Genomic DNA, 22166 nt, shown 5'->3' on the forward strand with positions numbered 1-22166 from the left:
TTAAATATATATTTATTCTAAGAAAGAATTCAAATTACGTTATCATACAATTAATTTCTGTTTACGCTATTTTGGCACGGGGCCTATAGATTTACGTCATAAAGATTTCAAGGAAAGGATCTTTTTCGCGTAACGTAATAGAAATATACACGGGCAAAACACGTAAAATAACAATGAATTGCAACGTTTTGCATGTTACTCTAGAAGGATTTTCCGAACTTATTTCCTTTCGATTTCAGTGAACATTAATTAATGAAGGGACTATATTGAATGTTGTGTATTTTAGACAATAACTTGTCTAAGATAAATATGAAATAAAAGTAATTTCGTAGGAGAAATACCTGAGCATAAATTTGATCATTGTGATTGCAGGAAAACAACGAACTAGAAATAAGGACGAGTTTGCAATCCGAGAATACGTAGAAGCAAAATAGCGGGAATAGAGTAGAAGTGAAGATGTTTTTGTGCCGTTGAGATCAACGTGAATCTAAGTTCCGGATATTTGTGCTTTGTTTTATGCTTACAAATATGTTGCTGTCGTAAGTGACGCTATAGTAATAAGCAATACGGAAACTTTCGTGATTGTCGTTTTCGAGATGTTGAAAGATATACTCAAGATAATGATGGTCCTAAACTAGATCGAAAGGTGTGCAGCATCCACTTTACAGGCTCGATTTGCCAGCTTGCAACTTTCATGTTTTCGAAGTCTAGCAGCAGTAACTGATTTAATACCTTCCTGTCCACATTAAATTAAGGTTTATTAGTCCCATTAACTAGTAAACTATAATTTTCAAATTACAATTGATTCTAAACCGAATCGAATCAATGTGATTTCATAAGAAATTATGATGCAAGTCGATTTCTTAAGAATTATATTAGATATTTATACTGTATTTGTAAACATTACATTTACAGCTGACACCACTACTGTTATATTTTATCAAATAATATTGACTCAAAAATAACATGTTGCTTATTAAATAAATAATAATCCTAGATAAAAATTTATTTATTTTTAGAGACAACATAAGGATCAATAAATAAAAATTTTACACATTAGATAACATCCACAAAACAGCAGTTTATTTGGATTTATATAAATTATCTCTTCAAATATTTAAATAACGAATGATGATTCTTTTTTAAAATATTTTTTATCAAACAGTTATTTTTGAATAAAATAAGTAAAATAATATAATTATTGAATAAATATTAAGCATTTAATTGATATGAGATATTTATTTTGTTATTACTTTGACTAATTTATAACATGAGTTATAATTTTACAGGACTTATATTATTATTTTAGTGACAATTGCGCTGTAAAGTTTATGTTTAATTAGAAAATATTAGTCTTAAACGTAATTCTATAAACTCCATAAAAAAATTAAACTTATTATAAATTATTCAACATTGTACTGTACATATGACGTGTTTTTAATTTATTATTTAACCCGTTTATAACGTCATCCACGGGACCGGCAATTTTTTGACGTTATAACCGAGTGTCGTTATCTGCGGGGTCATAATTTCAGTCCGATAAAAAGTACCAAGTGTGTTTAAGAATGTATTATAAACTCCATTCTAATTTTACATCGTATGTATTACCGTAAAATTATTTCTTAATGGTAATACCGTATACTGTATCTATTATGATAGTAATAATTTATTATCGTATGTATAAAAATGCAAACTATTTACGTTATTTTGTCTAAGTTTACATCGATGTAATTAAAAATTTCAAAAATTACATTTTATAAGAAATTTCTATTTGTCTTAAGTTTCAATAATGACAGAACTTCCGGTTTTGAGAATAATGTCGAATCAAAAGGCAACAAAGGGTTAAATTAATGAATGCCAATTAAAAATAATTCAATTATTTCTTTATAAACTATTTGATATAATATGTTATATTAAAAATAATAGAATATTTAACAATTTAGCATAAAGTAATTTAAAAATGAGTACGTAATAAGTAATAACCGATCGTCAGGTCGTTTAAAAGTGGCGAATTTCACCCCACCGAAGTCAGGTGGAGAGAGCACCACTCACAGTCGTTCTAGGAATTTGAACTCTGACCCTAGGACTGTACACCTGGTATTTTTTTTTCTTTTGTCAAATAGAATTTGTAATCTAATTTTCTAAATTTGGAAGTGCTTCAAATATGACGTTAAAACAAAGTTTTATGTCGTTACAAGTGGGTTTTTTTAACATTATCTAGTATAGTAAAATCGTGAAACCGATAAAAATTTGACGTTATATTAAAATTGTCGTTACATCCGATGACGTTATAATCGGGTTAAACTGTATTACTGTTACATTGGACATAAAAACATGTGTCCTCTTTAGTCATTTGAGCCCTCTAAACCCAACCCCTCAGGCATAAAACCTGTGTGGTTTAGAAAGGCGGTTGCTCCCCCATTTACTGAAGTGCTTTTACCGCTTCAGTAAATCTTAAATGATTGATAAGTGCATTTGCTTTTAATCCTTTTCTTTCTTGAAATATTTAAAACCAATAAGTAAAATGATAAGATAAGAATATGAATAAGCAAATTAGAAGCGTGTAAAAACAAGGCTTTGTCCAGGTGTTAATTGAATGTTGTATTGACATACAAATGAAATATTGTATCTTACAAACATTAATTAAACGAAGAACATTAATAGATTTCCATATTACTTCTAATTAATGTTCTTTTACTTTTTAGGAAACTAGTCCCCACCAAACATCATCTTTTTGTTTTTTAGTCTTTTTTACACCCTTACTCTAATAAAATGTCTATTGGGACTTAAAAGATTAATCGAAAATAGCATTAGAACGTTTTCGATTCATTTAACACACGTTCAGTCCATTTAACATATTCTTTAACCAGGTGTATCTCGCAAAACCCTGACTTGCACATTTGTTCGGTCGGCCAGAGAAAGGGTCCACTTGACAAATAAGCATAAAGTTAATACAAAGCTATTGAACTAAATTAACGGTTTATAAAGTCTATGTAAGCCTACACTATTTTTAGTAGCGCATAGTTTCTACCGAATCTATGAATTAACAAATAAGTCTTCCTATATAAATAATGAATAAATCTAATTTAAATCCATTTAAAACACTAATGAAATGAAATAATTTCAATTCAGATGTCAATTATCGAAATTTCGATCGTGAAATAGTCCTTGAATAGTTGGACTTTGACGATTGTCGATCGATGTAATAAATATAATATTAAATGCTATTTTTGTCAAAGTTAGCGTGATTTGTTTCAGGCTTGTTCCATGTGCACGTTTGTCACGCATCGTCCTACACAATACCATAAGTCAGATCGGAATTCTTGATCTAAAAATTAGATCGGGCTGAACGATATCGAATAAACAGGAAGGGGTTGGAATTTTCTGAATCGGACTTGACCTGGCCGGATCGGACATGCATAATCTTTAATTTTCTTTTAATCTTTCCTTTCTTTCTGTTTAATCTTTTCTTTCAACTATAAAGTCATTCTTTATCATCTGTTTAATACAAAACTAAAATGTTTTATAAAAACATGCAGAAGTTAAAGATGCGAAATGATAATTGTAATAATAAAATAGCTTACAAGCTAATAAGCACTTTCATTTTGCAGTTAGTTGCTATTCTCTTCCACAATATTTCCGTCAAGTTTATAATAATCATTGTCAAACCAACCATGTACGGACATACTCAAATATACTGATATACTGCTGTAAATCAGCATATTTAATCATGTGTTGTATTAGAGTTTATTAACTTTAAATACTTAGAAGTGAATGATTCATACTTTTATAACAAATACTAAGCAAAGGTTATGCGTTTATTCGCTTTACTGTCTGTAATCCTATTAATTAATATGAGAATTTTGATAAAGATTTTTTCATTCCGAAGAAAAAATGGTGAGAATTTGATTGGAGAAAAGGCAATTTGGCTTTTTGTCGAATCCTATCGATACGGATTAACAACAATACTGTATCATATGTTAATATTTTATTTATAAAATATTAATATTAGATTATTGCTGCTCAAGATAATTTTATGAATGAACGACCTCTCATTTTGTCTTATCTTTAGTAAGAATCTGCAACTTTTCCCAGGTCATTGTAGTATAGTTTTTAGGCCTAATTCTACTATCCAGTTTGTTGGTTGTTGTCTCTTTTTATCTTTTTTAAATGAATAAATATAAATAATATACTGTATATATATGTTACCGGCAATACCCGATTTTACAGTCTACCATTATATACTAATTACACATTCACAATTGATCAGAGATCGTGTGTTATATTCCTTAAATGATCCTTGCAAGAGTAGCGTAATTTATAATTTATTCTTATATAATAATTTGATGTAATGACAGATATAAATCTGTATAATTCGTATTATAATTTTATTAACAATACATAATATTTTTATATAACACAATAAAAAAAATTTATACAAAACACATGAGAATATTAATATACTGTAATTACAAATTATATAAGTAGTTTTGTATAATAATTAATTAGCAGATTTTTGTATAAAGTTTTTAAAAAATATATTTGTGCGCATAATAATAACACATTAAAGCAAATTTCGTTTTATTGAAACTTGATTTAATGCACTTCCAACTTATAAGCCTATATAAGTTATACGGTACATGATATCAATGATTTAAATGTATACAGCAAAAAAGTAGAAATAATCTAATAATTTATGTAAAAATTCTGTTTCAATAGCTCACAAATACTGAATTACAGAAAAAATTTTAATATTTATAATTTCTAAATTATCAGCTTATCAGACTTATTATCATACAATAAAATATATACTGAAATAGATGACTCCTAAAGAGATAATATACGGAATATAATTTTTTAAATTTCATTACTTCAATTTTATTTTTTTTAAAATTGAATCACATTTAATAAATGAATCTAATTATTTTATAGTTAAATTTTTACATAACAGTTTCGAGTGTATATAATAAATAGTGTAATTCATACAACGAGTTACACATTCACAATTGTATTTTTCAATTGATATTGTCATTTAAAATATTTCAAAAATATATGCTTAAAATGTCTATATGTCAGTTCTCCTTGATCTGAATTTATTATATTATAACACAAACTGTTCTTTATTATAAATTAACACTAATAACTACCTGTATATAAAATATATTTATTATATACAATACAATAAACATACATGTTTATTATATCCTATTCGTATTAATTAGAAATTTCCTGTGGTTTATAAATTATCTTTACGTCATATTATTGAAATTATATTTCATACCACTATAATTATAACTGTAATAAAATCTGGAATTCTGTAGTTTAACTATACTTATTTTTATTTATAATATGATTAATTAATTAGACATGATATATTTTAAATGACATTTAAAAACTGTTTTATTCAATTTTTAATTAACTTAAAATTTATAAAATAAAATTAAGCTGCTTATAAGCACTGTTTTAACTATACTTTTGGGAAAGATTTCGCTTAAATGGAGTAAAGGAAAGAGTGGGTCTTCTACGTGGGAAAATTTTTAGTTGTTTGTAAAAGGTATACAGTAACAATGGTTCCCTAAGGTTTAAGCACTTCACTGCAGTTTTCAAGTGAATGATTATATTAAGGATTTATTGACAGTGTCACTAATACAGTACTTTACTTTAAGACTGAATTTGTAAGGTTTAATGCTAAGAGTGCCATAAATAAAAAGGTGATTATAAATTTATGGTCAAACATCTTACATTAATATTCGTATTAAACTAATAACTAAAAATGTTACGTAGGTATATCAAATAAGAAATTATAAATCAAGTTGCAAATAATTAATAAAAAATATTTTTGAATATTTATCAAGCTTAAATATGTAGTTAAGAAAATATGCACAAATCTTTTAAATATAATCACGGTTTAAATATAAAATACTTATTGCATAAGAAATTTAATAAAAAATATCATATTAAAAATATTATATTTTTGTATGTACAGTACCAATGTGTTAATTAATATTATTTTTAATAAATCACCTCTACTGCTTTATAGTAGCTTCATATGTATTGTACTATTGTATTTATTAGGAGTATAAAACATGTAGGTTTACTATTATAATTAAATAGTATTACAATATTCGAAACTTTCATAAAATATTTTTTAAATTTTATTACTTTATATATATCTTATAATTATTTATTTTGAAATGATATAAATCTTATACACAAAATACAAGACACTAATAATAAAAATTTTATATTGTAAAATTATAGCCTATGTGTGCTTGTATATACGTTAATTAATGTTAATATTAATACTGAAATGTTATACAGTAACAGACCAAATATCCGGCTTCCAGATATCCGGAATTACCGGAAAATCGGCTATTTATGAAATTCGCTAGGTTTAAATTTGGAGGGCTGTAATAAAGCTGTAACTTGCCACGCGACCATTTTTTTTCCATGGCATACGCATTGCACATTGCACGACTCCCGTTCTAGTGTAACCGTTGGCCTACGGTGTGTTAAAAACACTTCCGTTTTTTACTTTCCATTGTTTACTTCATATTTTAAGTATGTATTTAGCCTGTGTCCAGTAGTAACGGTGCCAGGATTTTCAATCTGGGAGGGCGGAAGTGGGAAGTACATTGTTTTTGTGGAGCGGGTGTAATCTGCACATTTTATCATTAAACAAACTCCTTTTTTTTAAATTTAGCAATCTATTTTCAGTAAGATAGATAAGTAGAAAAAAGAGTAGTGAAAATGTGTAATTATTTGGCGAAGAAGCAGTAAATATTTAAAGAAATCCCTGAGGTAGACTCGAATAAATTATTTCTTGGTGAGCGCTGGTGTGTCCAAAAAACCAGAAAATTCAGAAATTCGGACCTCTTCCGATCCCAAGCTAGCCAGATATTTAGTCAAACATGGTATATAATGAATTAAAATTTTAAAAAAGTAATATTTTAAACATTTCATAAAAACTTTTATAAATATTTTTATTAAAGTTATAACTTTTTTCATGTGGATAAACTTTCAAAAATGCATTTAAAATTACGATATTACTTATTTACTTAAATTCTTAATTTTGAATTAATGTTTTAACTGGAATAATTTTAATCTTACAATAAATAGTTCGAAAATTTATAGATCTTATAAAGTATTAATTGCTAAAAAAATCTTGGTTCGAAAATATATTAATGGAAAATTAAATTTAAAAATATTTAAAATTTTGAACGAAATTATTTACTTTTATTAAATAGAAAGATGCATAATAACATTCGATTTTAATATTTAAAAAGTAAAATCGGAAATATTCATTCGTCGTATAATGAAAATGATCCATTTTTCTTTATATAAAATCAATAGCGTGTGTATATATAATAAAAATTCTTAGTTATTAATTTAAATTGATAAATTAATTGACAAAATTTATCACTTATTAAATGCTTTCTTAGATATATCGCAATCTAATAGAATATTTTGATTAAAAAATTACAAATAAAACTATTATCCTACAGATATATTTTATGTTGTTTGATATTATTTACTAATAAATATTTAAAAAAAATTCTTATCCGTACAGCTGCTTACATACTGTAAATACTCTATCCCGTTTAAAAAACTACGCAAATCTAGTTTTACTTAATTCGGAATTGTATTTGTAATATATTTGAAAAATAATTACTGGTTTAAATTAATTAGAAATAAAACATAATTTTGAAAAAATAAGAAAGAAAAAAAAATAGAAATATATCAACAGTAAAAATAAATTTCATTTATTGTACAGCGGGAGGTGTACAACTTAAGCTGTTGCTCCAAGTCACTAACTTTAATTGTTTCCGGCTTTACAGCTAATCCTACTCATACAAACATTTAAACAAATATTTTTAAGTAAATCCAACAATATTAAAGTATGTTAAACTTAGATACATTAGACAAATTTAAATTTAAAAAAATAATAATAATACAGTAATACATTTATGGATATTTGGGCAGGCCTATTAATACAAAAATCGGGTAACGGTACTTATGCTGTGCGTCTCACTCGTTCAGTTGGGCCTATATTTATTTTTTACATTTATATATTTAAATACATTTTTACGAAATAAGTTTTTCTATAAACTTTCAGAAAGGGCTTGGTTGTATTTGTCATCGTTTCTTGCTTGGAAAATTCGGAGAAGGGATTTATTTTGAAAACTTATTATACTGAGCGTGTCCCCGGGGTTTATTACCTTGCAACAAAAGATGAAACTCTTTATCTGAAAGTTAATACAATACACCACTTAACCTTAATGAGGACCAGATGTTCACGGTTTTTAATATTTGTAGGTGAAATCAATCGAAAACGTTAGTTTTCTTAATTAAAAATTCCCTCAGCAACTTACAAGGTGGTGGTTATTGGAGTTTGTGAAATCAATCTTTGACTAGAACCGATTTTATTAACACGCCAATATAATATCACAAATATAGATAAATAAATAAATAAATTTTCAAAAATAATCAATGTTCGATTAGTTTTAGATCCCATTTTCACTGATTCTGAGTTGTAAATGCTATTATCAGCTTATCTAAAGAATACTTAAAACGATTACATTTATTTTAAAATGGTTTGTTTCAATTATCCTAAAATATATAATATATTAGCAAACTTTTAAATTTTAAATTTAGAAAACTGAAATCAATCTATTGTTTTGATTTTAGTTAAATTGTCTATGTTTTAATGAACTGTGTTAATTACAATGGTAAATTCTGATAAATATTAAACTTTAAGTCATATGAGAAAAATAACTGCAAGTTGATCACGACAATAAATATTATACATCTTAATTAATAAACATATTAAGCTAATATGAATTGTTAATTTATATCTGTAAGCATTTATTCAGTTTATAGAACAATATCCTAGATCAGGCCTGGCCAACCCGCGGCCCGTCACGTTAAATTGTGTGGCCCTCTAAGCAATATTATATATCTATTAAAACTTTTGTTTCCCATTATGTGTATACCAAAACAATTAAATAAATAAAAATTTGCACGTGTCATTGTTATAATCAGGGCTGTGGAGCCGGTAGATTTTTACACGACTCCGACTCCGACCAGGGGCGGAGTTGTTAACAAAGTAGGCCCGAAAATGCTGACGTCATCACGTGACCTCAGAATATTAGCATCAATAAATACACTGTAGTTCTAATAAAGATAGAACGTAGAAACTTTTTTATTCCAAAGCTAAAATATGCCTCTAAGTCAGTGGTTGCCAATTTTTTCTAGGATGCGGAACATTTTTGTGAGCAATTTTCTTTAGCGGAACACTTAAGTTAATATGAAATACATAAGCTTGCCATCAGTTATTTTATCAGAATTGAGCAGTTATAATTCAAAATATCTACTCATATTATTAACGCCAATTCTAAGACAGGAAAAAATATACCTAAATAACTTTAATGGGAAACTTGTGCCTGATGTTTTTTACATATTTCATTCAGTTTTTATCATTGCCTTTATCTTATTCGAAACAGTAGTACACTCCATAAGTACGAGTCGTACATATATATTTAAGTTTATGAAAATTTCATGATTTTAATTTTTTGATATTCGGCGGCTCGAATACGATTGTACACTTTCCGATTTGCGACTAAATCTGCGGAACAGTTGGGAGATGCTTACGGAACACCAGTGTTCCGCGGAACACCGGTTGGGAACCACTGCTCTAAGTAATGAGTCAATACGATAATTTTTACTTTTCTGTTGTTATATCTAACAGAGGAAACGTGTAGCGATCGTTCAAAAATGATCTCACCCCAAATTTTTGCATTTTTGGACTCGGAGCACCTCGAAATGTCGAGATATGCAAAAGATTTCTTGTATGTACGAATGTTAGAGTGTATGGGAGACACGATTTTGAATCGGAGTGGGATGGTTTAACGCAGGAGTTATTAAGCTTGAAAATGGTTGAAGCTAAATCGGTTGATACACATTCTCACATCGGTTTGCACTTCTCTACGTTTCGAGGCTTCCCGAGTCCAAAAGATAAAAATCTGAGAAAGTCATTTTTTGACTGATCGTCATTCTTTTCCTTTGTTACAGGCCTATACTGTATAACAGCCGGGAAAATAATAATGACGACGATTCTTATTATTATTTTTTAAATACAAAATAAAACGATTTTAAAAAATTAATTAAACGTTAAAATTTGACACATCTACCGAATATATAAGTTCACATTTATTGACTTGTTTGATGGTGGCATTGGTATTTGGTAAGCATGTATAAATAAAAATAGTAAATACTTTCTTATACAAACAAATTAGTTTAATAAAAACGTTGTACAGTACATAATATACGAGTATATTGGGTAATATATAAGTATATAGATACATTAAACTAAGTCAAGAATGAGAAATGTAACATTTAGACTGGTAAAAAAAAGGTTGCTTATTTTATTATGTTGATTAATTTATTATTTTTCATGTCTTTTATAAACTGAATTATTCCTTACAAAAAATATCACTTACAAAAAATATCTATTAAGTCAGCATTCACTGAAGCTCTTAAATCATATTTAATAATTTTAAGAGTGGAAGATAAACACTCTACCGAAACTTGGTTGGTGACAATGCTGTGACAATCAATGTTGTATTTTGGATAATGTCTGGATAATGCAGTATTGCCGTTTTAACATATAAAGTCGAAGAGTGGTCAATGTGTATTTCATTAATAAAAGTTTAGACCACACAAAAATAAATTTTGAGTCTTTTTGCCTATTAATATCCTTTTATTCCAAACCAGGAACCTCGAAATTTATTTTTGTATGGTCTAAACTTTCATTAATGACATTAGTCAAAATAATCCTACGGGCTTCTATGTACAAAATGGTCAATTTGATTTATTTTTTCCAGTAAATAGTAAATATCATCTTCAAATTTTGTAAGATTTCCTTTTCTGTCTGTGCTCATATTAGAACTCGAGCTTAATTTTGAGGGTAGAGAGGAGTTTTATAAAAAAAAAAAAAAAAAAAAAAATCAGCAGATGAGCCAGATGTTGCTCACGTAAAAAGTAACGATAACGAAGATTAAGATATTTAGATTATGGCCGATTTTACTCGTTTTCACTGGGTGCAAGAATTAGGTCCTCTCTCTTCCGAGACTAATTAGAGAATTTTTAGACGGATCTAAATGTTCGATTTTTCACAAAAACGCAAAATACCGCATCTAAAATAGTACGGTAGAAACGGAGTTCTTCGGGGTAATCTTTAACCCTCTCCCTCTTCCCTCCGTGAGAGGAATTTCGAAAAATCCCTTCTTAGTGTACATTCTTATGATGTATCCTAACTGTATACCTAATTTCAACTCTTAACAGTTTAAACTCTGAGCTTATCATTTTTATTATTACAGTATTATTGTTATTATTAACCCATCTCGATTATATTATAAGATTGTGAATGCTAATAACGAGTAAAATATTCATTAAGTTTGACCACACTGGAGATATGACACATGACTCTTTCCATGTCTGTACCCTGTCGACCTTTAATAAAGAACCAAAATTTAATAGCATTAATGCCCTTTATACACACACTACTGTACCAAATTTTGTTTCTTAAACTTTACTCATTCTGAGATATTGTTTAATAGTTCAGAGCAGAATAAAGAAATTAAACAAATTAGACGCCAACATACGCGAGTGGACGCGCGAAATTTTTTCTTTATTTGACATTTTTTGGGTTCCAGAGATCTGCAAACGTATAGATTTGCAAAAAACTCGGAGAGTCAAATGTGATATGATTGAAATACTTTTTCGTTTTTTATATACATAACAAGTTGGGAAAGTAAAAAGGAGTCGGAGTCGTCAAAAATTTCCCCGACTCCGACTCCACAGCCCTGGTTATAATGCGCAAGTGCGAGTACGAACTCTTGGTATAAGAATAAAATCTTATTCATTTTGTATTTATTTTACTTTTTTAAAGGCATGTTATCCTAAATTGTGGCCCACCGTAATGTTACGCATGATCAAAGATGCCCACGAAACAATTTGGGTTGGCCAGGCCTGTCCTAGATTGTTTCTGGATGGTTGGCCAACCAGTTGTAAAAACAATACCACCGCTCTTATTAATTTAATATTATTTAATAAAGAATTTAATATACAGTGTTTACTTTTGTATCTCTACATAATTATCATAAAAAATTCTGATTATTATTCTTATTGGTCAAAATTTTACATTTAATAAATGGTCTGCTGTTGCTCTTGAAATTTGCCTCCCAGAATGGCACAGAAACTCCCACAATAATAGATTTTAGAAAGAGATAAAATTTAGTAATGCCCATTCATAAAAGAATAAATAAACCAAAAGTAGAAATGGAGCCTAAACATAAGAAGAATATAATGAACAAAGCGTTTCTTAAGGGAATAATTGCACTGATTAAAAATCTATCTTGGAAAATTACTATTATCGAAATAATTATTTCCGGTTTTAGATTATTTAAGATGACCATTAGACTAATTGCTTCTGTCATTAGTAATAAATATACTACATACATTTTTATTGTTCGTTGAAATTTTGTTTTTGTTGAAGAAATTAACATGAGACGTGGTCCTATTTTTACAAATTTTAAGAAATACATTACACTATTTTATTGATTAATGTATAATTTACAAGATTATATTATAGAATTAAAATTTAATTGAGCTTGATTATCATTTATAACTAAGACTGGTACAGTACATCAAGGCACTGAAAATTAAACTGTTTATATGATTTTGGTACCTTGATATCCTAGTCTTAGTTATAAATAATATAATATTTTTTAAAATATTTAAAATTTTGTCTGATAATATTATTATTGTTTTCGTTAAAATTGGGACGTCGTTTCAAAGTTCTTGGTAAAACGTGAAAGGAAAACATAAAAAAACAATTTCAAAATATATTACAAAACATATGTACACGTATATATACTGTATATATATACATACACAGTTTAACCCGATTATAACGTCATCGGATGTAACGACAATTTTAATATAACGTCAAATTTTTATCGGTTTCACGATTTTACTATACTAGATAATGTTAAAAAAAACCCACTTGTAACGACATAAAACTTTGTTTTAACGTCATATTTGAAGCACTTCCAAATTTAGAAAATTAGATTACAAATTCTATTTGACAAAAGAAAAAAAAATACCAGGTGTACAGTCCTAGGGTCAGAGTTCAAATTCCTAGAACAACTGTGAGTGGTGCTCTCTCCACCTGACTTCGGTGGGGTGAAATTCGCCACTTTTAAACGACCTGACGATCGGTTATTACTTATTACGTACTCATTTTTAAATTACTTTATGCTAAATTGTTAAATATTCTATTATTTTTAATATAACATATTATATCAAATAGTTTATAAAGAAATAATTGAATTATTTTTAATTGGCATTCATTAATTTAACCCTTTGTTGCCTTTTGATTCGACATTATTCTCAAAACCGGAAGTTCCGTCATTATTGAAACTTAAGACAAATAGAAATTTCTTATAAAATGTAATTTTTGAAATTTTTAATTACATCGATGTAAACTTAGACAAAATAACGTAAATAGTTTGCATTTTTATACATACGATAATAAATTATTACTATCATAATAGATACAGTATACGGTATTACCATTAAGAAATAATTTTACGGTAATACATACGATGTAAAATTAGAATGGAGTTTATAATACATTCTTAAACACACTTGGTACTTTTTATCGGACTGAAATTATGACCCCGCAGATAACGACACTCGGTTATAACGTCAAAAAATTGCCGGTCCCATGGATGACGTTATAAACGGGTTAAACTGTATTTAGTTTACGAGGTAGTATAATCGTAAACCATACAACGTACTGTAATCTTACAGAATATGATTTAATGGTTAATGTGTACCTAGGTAGCCAAGATGGCGGCTCGTCTCTAATTCCAGCAAGGAAACAGTGGAACGCACGTTCTAACCTAACCTAACCTATCCTAATAAATTACCATAATTATTAGCAACCAAATTATTAGAATAGGGGTAATTTATTAGGATAAGTTGGGTTAGGTGGGTTTGGTTATAAATGATAAGAGACGCAATATTTATATTCGTGTCCTGGCTATATTGACAAGTTACTCTTAAACATAAAACATATTATAATTAACGTCGATCCGAACAAAGACGTACTAAAAGAATTATATGATTTAATATCATAAATTTTTATGGTACTATCTACCAGCGCGTCTGTTGAGCGCAGTTTTTCGATTACGAAGCAAATTCATACATTGGCCAGGAACACGCGGTCGGAGGAAAAATTGTCGTCGCTAGTGTTGCTTTCGATAGAAAAAGTGCTTTTAAATACGTTGTTGGAGTCGACGACCAGCGACTTTTATGATGAAGTAATTAACGACTTTGCGGAAAAAATCGCCGAATAGTTATTTTGTAAAAAATTAAAAAAAAAACAAGTTTTTCTATCATTGTTTGTATCGTATCAATTTGTATTATGTATGTATTATTTGTATTTTAGAACTAAAATACATAAATTGTTTATTTTTGTCATTTCCAGTATTTGTTTAAAACTTTTATGGAAATATGAGGTTCCGGACAGGTTCGAACCGTCACGAAAGACGCGAAAAACCACTTAATTTAGAGAAAAATTTATTAGTTTAAAAAATTCATGTGTTTTTTTCTTTTGGACACCCATTGTTTATATCAAACTGCGAGGCAGAAACCATAAACCGCGGAAGGAAGTCTTCCTATGATCGGTGGAAGATCGAATTCGTCTTCGACTTTGACCTTTCTCGCGCTCCAGGTAGAAATCGCGTTACGCTTAGTAACAAGGGACCAGCCACTCGGAAAGCGTGATTGAGGGAGAACGACTAATCAAAATGGACGAAAGAAAGGACGGAGATTGATATAATTCCCGACAATCGAGGACACCTGGCACTCGATTAACGTTCCGAATAATCAAAACGCCGTGTGTAAACGCACAAAAAAAAAAAAAAAAAAAAAAAACAATTTCTCGTCTATTGTGCCAACCTGTAATATACAAGAATCTACTTATTTGGAGATGTAAATATATAAAACATATAAATTTCTTTTGCTTGAAGAGAAAATAATTTATTATTTTAAATTATCTAAACCAAATTAAAAAATAATATCAATTATAACTAATAATTGAATAAAAATATAAATGATAAAAATATAAATAAAAATAATTGAAATATATTACTACGACTTGATTATTATGTCGTATAATCAAGTCGTAGTAATATATTTCAAATATTTTTCAACGCAATAAGTCACGTAAAGATCAACGCAATATAACAAATGTATCATTATTAAATCGTGTGATTTTTCCGACGAGCATCATCATTTAAAAAATATCATCCTCGACGTGAATAAATTCGATTTATTTTTGTTAATAAATAAATTAGTTTTTTCTTTCATTTATTTTTATATGTAAAAATAAGGAAAAAAGTAAAACTTGAGTATTTACACAAGCAGCTTTTTATGGAATTCCTATATTAACTTTATTTTAAAAACAAGAGATTAGTATTCAAAAAGTCTGTGGAATTTTATTTTATTATTATTATTTTTTAAGGCTGCCAATAGCTCGAGTGAATGTGCTACTATTGTAAATTTAAAAAGTAGAGTAAATTTAGAATATATAGACTTTACGAGATGTGGGAGATTATTAGCACACGAATAGCTCATCGAGTTTCTTCTCCTTTATGGATTTCTTCGAAAATGCATTAAGAATTTTGTTACTAATGGTCCAGTACGAAGAAATTCGCTGTAAAAAATGTATAAAAATGTCGGATATACAATAACTTTTTTTATTACAAATGATAAACAACAATGCTAAAAAACAAGTCTGTATTGCAATCTGGAAATTTCAAATATGGGGTCTATTTAACAGGCTTTACATTTAAAATTTTAGGAATGAGAAAGCAATTTTTAAAACTAATCATAACAATAATATAACTTAAATTGAAAGATTTTCAAAGATCTTAATTGCAACGATAGTTTGAAGCAATACGTGAAAGAGAAATGCTACGTTTTTGTGCTGTAAACGAAAAAAATGACAGCATTTATCATATAATATGTCTTGATTACCTCACTGAAAAATAGTTTAATTTGTGCACATTGATCTGTGATGCAGTTCTAATAGATGCGAATTGCGTTGCTCGATAGTAATTTTTATAATTATGCTTTGAATCATTTTTAATTTTAGAATTATTTATTATCAGAATAGCTTATTATTTTCATATAATAATAATTATAATATCCAAATTATATATCTTATTCTATTTAATATTTGTAACTCAGCCAGTTAATTGAAATGATGTATATCTAACCCATAATCAGTTATTTTTGCGCCGGAATATAGGAAACCCATAACATGAAAATAATTTTAAAATTTAATATAAAATTTATATTCTTATTTTATTTTATTTTATTTTTTTAATTTATAAGTTTTCTAATCTGATTTTTTTCCTCAAATTTAATGGTCTTAACATGAAGTATTTTTATCTCTCAATGACGTTCGTTAGTCATCAGTTAGTTAGAAAATGAATAGATCATTTGGATGTATTCGTGCAGAATAGATTTTTACAGTTAGCAAAATTAGTCATTTGTTGTTTGTATAGGATATTATTAGAAATGTTTTGATCTTGTATTATTTGTGCAGATGTTAGTTACTTAAATAAAAGATAGTTTATCCCATAAACAAAAAGTACTATTGAATTCAATTACAACTAACTTCAGTTTTGCATTAAAAAAAATTCTAAGATTTTTTTAATGCAAAACTGAAGTTAGTTGTAATTGAATTCAATAGTACTTTTTGTTTATGGGATAAACTATCTTTTATTTAAGTAACTAACATCTGCACAAATAATACAAGATCAAAACATTTCTAATAATATCCTATACAAACAACAAATGACTAATTTTGCTAACTGTAAAAAGTGTACATTTTCCATCTTAAAATCGATATTTCGGTTTAAATATTTTCATCACCATTCAATAGAAACTGAAAATAAATTACTTGAAATGTAGGCCTGATGATAATGTTTTTTTTTTTTTTTTTATTGTAAGAAAAACAGATATTAAATCATCAATAACAAATTATTAATTTGTTCACTTTACACCGAAAGCGTTTTAAAAATAAAACTATAAATTATTAACTTAGTTAAATTAAATATCTCAAGGTAATACCTTGACACATTTTTGCAATCCGCTTGAATTTGTATATTTTGCTAAATCTTATTAAGCAATGTAAACAGGAAGCCTATGTTTATATCGTTCTCAATTTTTTTATTTACATATTTTTAATTCGTACGAGCGGTATTTCAATCACGTAATTTATAAACTATGAACTAATCTCATTGATTACATGAAAGATCGCACAGATTTCGAGTAGTTATTTTTTATTGTATAAAATTAAACCAAAAAAAAAGGATATTTGTACGTCTGTATGTAAACATTGAAATGATGCAAATATATATTTTATTTATGAAATTAATTTAAAAAAAATAAACTAAAACAGCGTTGAAATTGCTCATACTTTGAGTGATAAATGGTATTCAAAGCATAAATTCTAACTGTAGATTTCTAAAGCTAAAAGAACAAAATGTCTATGTAATGAGACTGAATTGTATTGAAAGGAAATGTGTTTTACATATTTAATGTGAAAATAAATGGCGTAGGTTTGACTCTCATTCTACGACACAAATATATTTTTTTCTGTGTTAAGATTTAGATTATATGCATTATAAATTAATTTGAATGTTGCTAACGTTTTATATTATTTTAATGAAGTAAAACGATTCTAAATAAGATAATAAGTAGCCTTAAAATTTCTAAGAAAAATAATTTAAATAGTAATAATCTCTTATTAAATTATATAAAGTTAACGATATGGATTACCCTCTACGTTTAAACTCATTTGTAAAACAAACATTTAAACTTATTCTAGCAGCTGTTTATTTATATAGATATTCAAATAGAATAGAAACGTATATGTGTCATGGGAAACGATAAAGTATACGTGTGACAACGTCAAAACACGCGATACGCGTGCTTACGTATTCATCGTTTATGTAAAAAGCTAGAACCAACACGTGACTTGTTTCGTTGAAGTGACGCAATCTCTTCGAAGGAATTTTGAATTCTTACGTTAGTTTCTGTGGAAGTATGGAAAAAAAAAAAATTAAAAAACCAAATTTAGTTTTATTATTAAATGAATAGAAATGCCTCCTTTTTCACCTGTTTTAAAAATAATTTATAGTCAGACAAAAGTTTCGGGCACAGAACTTTGTCAAGGTCTCTCCAGTGTAGTAATACATATAAGTTAAAAATAACTACTTTTATAAATAACTTTGATTCATTTTACTTTCAATGGGTTTTTTGAATGTAAATAAACTAATCACTAACTCAAACTCAGCCTTCTTACTAAATATACTAGATACATTGTATTGGATGTATCTAGTATATGTAAATAAACTGTCAAATTTTGTATTTTTTAAATTATTTTTTATTTTTAAATTTAAATTGCTCTTTACTGTTTTTTTTTTAATTCTAAAATTCTGAAAAATTAAAATAGTTATTAATATAACATTTCAGTTTAATTTAAGAACTGCAATTTACTATTTATATAATTACATTGAAATAGTTAGTATTATATATAAAATTACATCTCGTAATTAACTTGTTTATTAAAATCTAGAGGCTTAAATTAATAAATTTTGAATCGAAGAAATAATAATTTTAAAATGTTGCAATTTTTTTCTCGAATTTCAAATTTATTAACTAAATATTTAGCAATTAATAGAATAAATATTATGAAAGACTAAATTAGTCCAGTTAAATTTCTACATGAAAGAATGAAGTTAATGGTTATATCAATTACATCAGGCAAATAGCCTAACCAATACAATTTATTGAGCCATATTCGAGAGTAGAATCCTCGTATCTTATTTATTTTTGAAATATTTTAACTATTAAATTCATTTTTTAAACAATTTAAAAAGATTTATTTATTAACTTAATCATAATTTAACAAGTTTTCAAGCAATGTACTGGTTATAAAATCTCGTCTACAGATAACCGGATCCCTTAAAAAATGGCTTACGTCTATAATAATTACATCATTAAATTTATGTATGCTAATTTATAAAATTCCCAGTTAATTTAAAAATAGCAATTGTGTTATTTTTAAGTTTATTTTTATTTATGGACGACATCCAATTTAAAGCGATTTTTTTTAAAATAGCATTTAAAAATCGATCAGATTTTGATAGATCGTGCATAACCTAGAAACTGAAAGTTGCCAAAATTAATAAATTCAAAAATTAAATTTGAAAGTATGTCAAGATGATATGTTTAATTTATTTTGTAAGCATCTTACACAACTGAGATCATCTAAAACCATGTTGTGAAAGACAATTCTAAGCAGATCTGCATTTAATCAAATCGCAAAATATAAAAGAGAAATGATAAGATGTTAGTGACTGTATACAGTCATTAACAGTTTATTTATTTATTATACAATTTAGTTTTAAATCGAAATAATAAAGTACTAAATTTACAATAAAATGCTTCTAAAGATTTCAATAGGAATTATAATTATACGCAGATTATTAAATTATATACGTAAATATTATCGCTTGTAATTTTCTTAAAATCTTTAATTATAAACGCATAAAAATCTTTTGAATTTCTAGATTTACTCTTGAAGTTGCACTTTTATATTTTCAAAATAATCGAATACAAGAATAACTCAAGAAACCCAGAATTATTCTATTTCCACCAAAATATCAATGGCGAAAGTGTATTGAACTACACTGGCTTTTATCCAATTTTCATTACTTAAAATTCTTTTGTTTACTGTTAAATTTAAAATAAACTAAAAGAAAAAAAAAACAGTTTTTGATTTAAATAAGATTTATGAGTAAATGAATGTAAGAAGATACCAAGCAGTTATTATTATTCAAGTTTTCTAAACGTTGTAGAAAACATTACTTTATTAAAGGATTGAACCTGTAAGTAAATAATAAATAGATATAGATTCATTTTATTTTATATTTGAAGAATTATATGCTTTACAAAATCCATTTTAATAAGTTTTATTGTTTTTAAAAACGCTTGTTAAATAAATCATTTCAATACAACTCTGCAAAATCTTAACCAATTATCCAAGGAAAATATTTTGTTATAATACATTTTTCTACGTTTATATATATAACTTTTCTTACTATATTTCTCAATATTAAACACAAAATTCCTGTGCCTGGTAATTGTATATTGAACATGATTTCAGAATTTTTAAGCAATTTTTCTTTTTGGACACTCTGCCATCTGCCTGCAATAAAAGGTACTATTTAAAATAACAAATCACTACGATACAAAATGCCCCCATTAGACAGTGGCGTAGCGAACATAACTGGCGCCCGACACTTTATTGGTATCTGGAGGGGGAAATATGGCACTTTATCTGGCAATTTATCTGGAGTTTAATAAAGCATTTTTACGAATAAAATGCTTTAAGTATCCGGAGCAGACCACACATTATGGGGTCCTTCGCCCAGATTCGTTCTTCGGTATCCCAAAGCGGCAAGTTGATGCCACTTACTGTTCGGCTATCCGGGCGGTTCTTTCTCCCTCCAGAAACACATATAGTTTGTCTTGGAGACCATTTGGGCGCCCCTCTGTGAGCGGCGCCCGGTGCATGATACACCCCCTTGCACCCCCTCGCTACGCCACTGCCATTAGATCAGTCATATGTTAAGAATGACTGAATTTCCGAATGAAAACTCGAAAGTTCAGCCCGGATTCTGCGTGTAATTAAAGAAAGTCTTTCCATTTAGGCATCTTGCTCTTGCGTGCAATAATTTGCATAAAATGATTATCATTTCTCTATTTATGATGATAAATTCTTTATTTCTATTTTTAAAAAATTTTTACAATAAATAAAACTTTTTCAATTAAGTAATTTAGCTAAAATTCTGAAGAATTTATGCATTAAAAATTGATTAACGATCATTTTAAAGTAATAAAACTTATTAAAATAGATTTTTTACAGCGCATAATTGTTTGAATACAAGATATAATGAATCTACATCTACTTAATATTATTTATTTACACATAAAGAATCAATCTTTTAATAAAATAATATTTTCTAGAACATATAAAACGAAAAGTTGAATAATAATTGATTTATGTATTTAGGCCTACTATCTTGTGATATTCATTTACTCATATATTTAATTTAAGTAGAAAAAGTTTTCTTTTGGTTTATTTTAAATTTTAAGTAATGAAAACTGGATAATAGCCAGCGTAGTTCAATACCCTTTACTAGAGTACCTAGTTGACGGCCGGATGGCCGAGCGGCAAAGGTGGCAGCCTACCGCTCTGGGGGACCCGGGATCGAATCCGAACGGGTCGAATAATCCCCAGGAATTTTTCGGGGGGTGGCCCGTTCGGATATGTCGGGCCCCGTCCCTCACCACCCGGTCGCCCCATTGTGGGCCTGGCCGAACCCATAATGGGCCTACTAAAAGAGGCCCTCTTAGTGCCCACAGGGCGGAAAGAGTTAAAACAAAAAAAAAAAGAGTACCTAGTTATCAGAGTAGCGACATACGAGTCATCGCCGCCATGTTCTGTCGACTGTCATCACGTGGTCTATGGGTTTACATTAAGAAATGACGATTTTTTTAAGTTTAATAAAGCATTTTTACGAATAAAATGCTTTAAGTATCCGGAGCAGACCACACATTATGGTGTCCTTCGCCCAGATTCGTTCTTCGGTATCCCAAAGCGGCAAGTTGATGCCATTACTGTTCGGCTATCCGGGCGGTTCTTTTTTTTTTTTTTTTTTTTTTTTTTTTTTTATTATTTTTTTTTTTTTTTTTTTTTTTTAACTCTTTCCGCCCTGTGGGCACTAAGAGGGCCTCTTTTTCAGTAGGCCCATTATGGGTTCGGCCAGGCCCACAATGGGGCGACCGGGTGGTGAGGGACGGGGCCCGACGTATCCGAACGGACCACCCCCCGAAAAATTCCTGGGGATTATTCGACCCGTTCGGATTCGATCCCGGGTCCCCCAGAGCGGTAGGCTGCCACCTTTACCGCTCGGCCATCCGGCCTCCGGGCGGTTCTTCAATTGAGTTAGCGATTA

Source organism: Centruroides vittatus, unplaced genomic scaffold (genome assembly GCF_030686945.1).
Source record: "Centruroides vittatus isolate TY-2023 unplaced genomic scaffold, ASM3068694v2 contig_417, whole genome shotgun sequence".
NCBI classification, from domain to species: Eukaryota; Metazoa; Arthropoda; class Arachnida; order Scorpiones; family Buthidae; genus Centruroides; species Centruroides vittatus.